This window comes from Ovis aries, chromosome 5 (genome assembly GCF_016772045.2).
Source record: "Ovis aries strain OAR_USU_Benz2616 breed Rambouillet chromosome 5, ARS-UI_Ramb_v3.0, whole genome shotgun sequence".
Classification (NCBI taxonomy): domain Eukaryota; kingdom Metazoa; phylum Chordata; class Mammalia; order Artiodactyla; family Bovidae; genus Ovis; species Ovis aries.
Genome location: NC_056058.1, coordinates 72,228,425 through 72,235,228, shown reverse-complemented (window position 1 = coordinate 72,235,228; position 6,804 = coordinate 72,228,425). Strand labels below are relative to the sequence as shown.

The 6,804-nt window shown below is 42.9% G+C and overlaps 1 pseudogene; it reads right to left on the bottom strand.

The window, feature by feature from the left end:
* Positions 1-4,831: 4,831 nt before the first annotated feature.
* On the bottom strand, positions 4,832-6,048 carry LOC105613696 (E3 ubiquitin-protein ligase makorin-1-like; annotated as a pseudogene).
* Between the last annotated feature and the right edge of the window lie 756 nt (positions 6,049-6,804).

The window sequence follows — 6,804 nt, the reverse complement described above, 5'->3', positions numbered from 1 at the left end:
AAAAAGTGAAAAAAATTCCATTAATAAGGTTATGACTGAAAATATATTTGGGTTGTTTAAAGCAATATCATACACAATTGACAGAAAGAAAATAAAGCTTTACCATTTTTTTAACCTTTATCATTTGAAAAGAAAGAATCCCTCACATCATGTTGCATGAGGGAAAAAGGTACATAAATATGTTTTATATGATCTTATTTAAATAGCACAATGATGACCAATGCTTCTCCCTCCCCTATATTGCTTGTGTATATTTGTATTTATATTTGGGAAACCTGACTCATTCTTTTTAGAAACATATATTCAGAATCTGCTATACCACACATTATTCTAAGGGATGGGTTGAAGGTACATTGGCCAGAAAAGTCTTCTATTTGGGAATTTGTATTCAAAGGAGAGAATGACAAAAAAAAAAAAAAAAAGAAAAAGAAAGAAAAAAAAAAGAGAGGATCAAAGAATAAGGCAGGGATTAGATGGAAAGTGTAGTATAGGTAGAGTTTGGTCTCACTACAATGTGAAGTCACTGTAGGGTTTTGTTCAGCATAGTGGCATGAATTGATACCCTTTTTCAAAAAGGTTACTCTGGCAACTACTTGGAAAATGGTTTGGAGAAGGGGCAAGAATAAAAGCAGTGATCTACTGCAGAGACTGCTGCAGTGTGCTGGACAAGAGACGATGGTGGTTTGGACTAGCATGGTAGCAGTGTGGGTGGAGAGAAGTATGTACTTTGGAATTACGTTTTATAGGTAAGACTTATGAGGATTGCATGGAGAGAATGAGGGAAGGCAACGGGTCTGGGACAATTTGTGGATTCTTGCATGTATGCCATAGAGTAGATGGTAGCCGTTTTTCACTCAATTGAGGGGGAAAGTTATTAGAGAAGTTTTTTTGACTTTTGGAGGTATTAATTGACTTTAGGCAATATGAAGTTTAAACTGTTCATTAGAACATCTATCCAAGTGGAAAGATGAAATTAGCAGTTGAATGAGTGGATATGGAGTACAGTGGAGAGCACCAACCTTGAGAAATAAACTTGAGAGACAACAACAGCACACAATTGGTATTCAGAGATTTAGGACTGGATTAGCCAACCCAGAAGGAGAGTGTAAAATAGGAAAGGACATGAGCCTGAGCTCTAACTGTTGATATCATATTTAAGTTTATTAAAAACTTTAAACTTTCATGATGTTGAATGTGGATAATTCACTATAAAAAATGAAGTTCAGTTAAAGTGCATTCAGTTAGAACTGGACATGGAATGACAGACTGGTTCCAAATAGGAAAAGGAGTACGTCAAGGCTGTATATTGTCACCCTGCTTATTTAACTTATATGCAGAGTACATCATGAGAAACACTGGGCTGGAAGAAACACAAGCTGGAATCAAGATTGCCGGGAGAAATATCAATCACCTCAGATATGCAGATGACACCACCCTTATGGCAGAAAGTGAAGAGGAACGAAAAAGCCTCTTGATGAAAGTGAAAGAGGAGAGTGAAAAAGTTGGCCTAAAGCTCAACATTCAGAAAACAAAGATCATGGCATCCGATCCCATCACTTCATGGGAACTAGATGGGGAAACAGTAGAAACAGTGTCTGACTTTATTTTTTTGGGTTCCAAAACCACTGCAGATGGTGATTGCAGCCATGAAATTAAAAGACGCTTACTCCTTGGAAGAAAAGTTATGACCAACCTAGATAGTATATTCAAAAGCAGAGACATTACTTTGCTGACTAAGGTCCATCTAGTCAAGGCTATGGTTTTTCCAGTAGTCATGTATGGATGTGAGAGTTGGACTGTGAAGAAGGCTGAACACTGAAGAATTGATGCTTTTGAACGGTGTTGTTGGAGAAGTCTCTTGAGAGTCCCTTGGACTGCAAGGAGATCCAACCAGTCCATTCTGAAGGAGATCAGCCCTGGGATTTCTTAGGAAGGAATGATGCTAAAGCTGAAAATCCAGTACTTTGGCCACCTCATGCAAAGAGCTGACTCATTGGAAAAGACTTTGATGCTGGGAGGGATTGAAGGTAGGAGGAGAAGGGGACGACCGAGGATGAGATGGTTGGATGGCATCACTGACTCGATGGAGGTGAATCTGAGTGAACTCTGGGAGTTGGTGATGGACAGGGAAGCCTGGTGTGCTGCGATTCATGGGGTCGCAAAGAGTCGGACACAACTGAGCGACTGAACTGAACTGAAGGTAGGCATAATTAATTATTGATAAATTCAATGTAGATGATTACTCAGTCTTCTGAATAATTAAGGACATACTTCAGGGCATGCAATTCCTTTTAATGCTAAGACTAATCCTATAGTCCTGTGGTATTGTTCTTGGTGTTTCTCCACCATCAACGTAATAATTACCTTGTGGTGATAAAAAACCTGCATTACATACTGATACTTCCTAGCATAGAGAAGTTTTAAAGGTTGCATTTTTTTTCAGGCCATATGACAATTTAGAGATATCTGGGGAATTGGAAAAATATTGAAATTTTAGTAAGAAGATTCTCAAAGGCAGAAGACCTGTTATTTTCAATGGGGAATTGCTCAGAATGAGAAATGAAAGATGATTCCCCACCACACCCTAGAATAGCTGGAATGACTTTCTTTTAGTTCAGTTCAGTTGCTCAGTCCTGTCTGATGCTTTGTGACTCTTTGCTGCATGGACTGCAGCACGCCAGGCCTCCCTGTCCATCACCAGCTCCCAGAGTTTGCTCAAACTCATGTCCATCAAGTCAGTGATGCCATCCAGCCATCTCATCCTCTGTCGTCCCCTTTCGCTCCTGCCTTCAATCTTTCCCAGCATCAGGGTATTTTCCAGTGAGTTGTTTCCTCACATCAGGTGGCCAAAGTATTGGAACTTCAGCTTCAGCGTCAGTCCTTCCAGTGTATATTCAGAACTGATTTCCTTTAGGATTGACTAGTTTGATTTCCTTGCAGTCCAAGGGACTCTCCTCCAACACCACAGTTGAAAAGCATCAATTCTTTGGCTCTTAGCTTTCTTTATGGTCCAACTCTCACATCCATACATGACCACTGGAAAAACAATAGCTTTGACTAGATGGACCTTTGTCAGCAAAGTAACGTCTCTGCTTTTTAATATGCTGTCTAGGTTGGTCATAGCTTTTCTTCCAAGGAGCAAGTGTCTTTTAATTTCATGACTGTAGTCACCATTCACAGTGATTTTGGAGCACAAGAAATAAAGTCTGTCACTGTTTCCATTGTTTTCCCATCGATTTGCCATGAAGTGATGAGACCGGATGCCATGATCTTTGTTTTTTGAATGTTGACTTTTTTTTTTTTTGCCGGGAGGGGGGGGTGCAGTGTTTAAAAATTGTTTTATTTTGGGAAAGTGCGTCCTACAAAAGGGCAGCTGCAAAATGCAGAGACCTCTGCAACAATTACGGTTTTTTGTTTTTGTTTTTTTTCTGAAAGTGAGTGATATCCGAGGCATCACAGCAATAGATGAACACATTCGGGGCACCTCCAAGTTATTTTCGGGAAATAGAGCAACAAAACACAACGCTAAAATTTCTGATTGAAGAATTCTTCTAACAATTTAACATTAGCTTTTTGCTTATCATCTGGATTACCACCCTCTGTTTCCCCCTTTAATGGAAAAGCCTGACTTACTATACTGCCAAAAAATGACTCCACTACAGGAAACTCCTTAGAAGATAGTTTTGAATCACACTATCTAACTGTAAACTTGGGGATAGAATGAGGCAAATACCCACAAAAAAGGAAGCAAAAACCTGACAAATGCCTCAAATGAGGACAAAGGTTGGTCAAAAAGTGCTTAGACTGAGAAGTCCGGGAGATCAAACATTAAACACAACTGTGGACCCAAGGTAGGTTGTGTTAATACATGGGATAACCAAATAGTTTGCACTTCTATGGCTAAGCCCATTTCTGTTTATACAGACAGAGCTAGCATTGCTCTGTTAACAGCTACCAATAAACTGCTTTGTCCTTTAAGATCTATTTGCCACACGAGGCTGAAACCACTAAACCGAGTTTTTGCGCTAAGGCTACAAACATTGCATCTCTGCAGGGATGGGAAGCTTGTCACACACTCGCACTCACACGTCCCAAGTCCATCAGCCTTGGGGAGTCAGCTTCCAACTCTGCATCATTTCCTTCCACTCTCATCTTTTTATATGTGTTCTCTCACAATTTTCCTGTCACGCTAAAGTCAGTAAAAATCTCAAATACATTCACACCTGGTTCTGGTTACCCAGTAGTATTACTTGTGTGCGATAAAACGAGAGACCAAAACTACAGGATGGGTGCACAGGGCGGGGATGGCAGGGCAGGCACCAGACGGGACACATAGATGTAATGCAGATTTTACCAGAAACCAAGTACCCACTGCCCAAGTCTAGAGCAGAAGGTGGCTACTTGTTACAGTTCAGACTCTTCTCCCATCACCCTGATTCTTGGACCCCCAAAGCAGGGACCAGTGCTGTAACTTCTGAACCCAGGGTCTTAAAAAATGAACCCTGGAAATCCAGATACGCTCCCCTTGAACTGTGTGGATCTGGTGGAAAACATGACTGCACCAAACCTACCTAACTGTCTGATAGTTAAATTCATGTTACAGAAAAACTGATTTTCAGATTTATTTTTGTAACTTTTTTAAACAGAGAAAACAACATACTCGTTGGGGAAAGGTGAGGGGTTGAGAAGACAGGCCCTGGGTAAAAATGACTAGGACAGCACCTGGGGTTGAGAGGCCCGCCTAGGAGAGCTGCGGGTTAAGGCTGCCGGCCCCGAGGCCTGCGGCTGTCTGAGGTTTGGCAGACCACAGTTCACGTGCCCCGCCGAGTTGCTATACATCCAAGTCATAAAAATCTTCCAGCTCATCGTGAAACGAGTCCCACTCATCTTCAGAGTCTGCCAGGTCGGTGTCCCCACTTGCAGCCAAAAGCATAAGCAACATCTCGCCCAGCTCAAAGGTGACAACTTCCTCTTTGTTGTCAAAAGGGTTGTCGTTCGGTTCCTCGATGAGCTTCCAGAAGTGGTTCCTTCGTTGGGCCAGATATCTGCTTGATGTTCCCATTTTCTGTTCTCTCGCTCTTCTACGGCCGTCAGGGTAGGCATGCTTGTAAAAACAGTTCCCTCCAAACAGGCAGCTCCCACGGCCTTCATCAAAATACCTGCACGCCTTGTTGCTCATTGCCTCCTTGTATTTGTGAATGAGTTTCTGCTTCTCTGCTTTCTCCTCCACCCAGTACTCACTTGGAATGACAAAGTTAGGTGTCATCAGTCATTCTGGACAGGACCTTATGATCTTGCTCTCAGGTTGCTTAGCACTCCTACACTTGCAAATACGCTTGAGACAGCAGTTGAAGAGGATCCTGAAGCAGACTCACTGGGCCGGGCTTTCTTGTAGACCACCTCCATGCAGATGCCGCACACCATGTCCTTGTTGTGCTGCACCACGAACGAGAGCTCCATGTCCTTCTCGTGGGCCTCGATGCAGGATTTTATATGCTGTGACCTCTGGGCAGCATGCAGGGAATGGAGGACCTGCAGGCATGCGCAGTTCTCCCGGCGGCACTCCCCCACCGCAGCATAGGGGCTGAGCTGCTGCTTGGTCTCCGCCGCGCTTGGCTCCTTCTCTGCATCTTCCTGGGTCACTGAGCCTTGCAGCTGGGCTTCAGCGGAGGAAAGGGCAGTTTGGCCACAGTAGGGCTGCCCCGGAACACACTCAATGGGATTTACCCAGTCTTCTGAACTGGCTCCTACAGTTGCAAAGGTTGAATTTCTTGACTCAGCTTCACACATGTTCATTTCAGCAGTCGGTCCAACTGATGAGAGGCTCGTGGAAGCAGCAAGGGCTGACTTTGCAGTTAGATCTGTAGCAGTTGCTTCTTCCTGTTTCAGTGGCTTGCTATGTTTGTATCTGCAGCGGACTCTGTAAATACAGTACCCTCCCTGAAAATACTTGCACACTACACCATATGGACTGTCAGAGAGGCCGTGTGAATAGCGACAGTTATCTCCTTCCTTACAAAGCCCATGCATGAAATACCTCTTAGTGTCCTTCCTCTCCATAGAGTCCAAACTCTATCTGCTTGTTGAGGACAGGCCAATAAACTGAGAGATGAGGTTTGGAGGCCAGGAATAGGAAAGTGTCACCAGAGGACCTAGGTAATAGCAGGCTAGGTCTCTGAAACATCATCCTCCAATATTGAGTTTTAAGTCAGCTTTTTCACTCTCATTTTTCACTTTCATCAAGAGGCTCTTTAGTTCTTTACTTTCTGCCATAAGGGTGTTGTCATCTACATATCTGAGGTTACTGACAGTTTTCCTGGCAGTCTTGATTCCAGCTTGTGCTTCATCCAGCCCTGCATTTCACATGATGTACTCTGCATATATGTTTTTTTTTTTCAGAGTTAATTTTCTTTCTTTTTTTTTTCTTTTTTCTTTAAATTTTAAAATCTTTAATTCTTACATGCGTTCCCAAACATGAACCCCCCTCCCACCTCCCTCCCCACAACATCTCTCTGGATCATCCCCATGCACCAGCCCCAAGCATGCTGCACCCTGCGTCAGACATAGACTGGCGATTCAATTCTTACATGATAGTATACATGTTAGAATGCCATTCTCCCAAATCATCCCACCCTCTCCCTCTCCCTCTGAGTCCAAAAGTCCGTTATACACATCTGTGTCTTTTTTCCTGTCTTGCATACAGGGTCGTCATTGCCATCTTCCTAAATTCCATATATATGTGTTAGTATACTGTATTGGTGTTTTTCTTTCTGGCTTACTTCACTCTGTATAATTGGCTCCAGT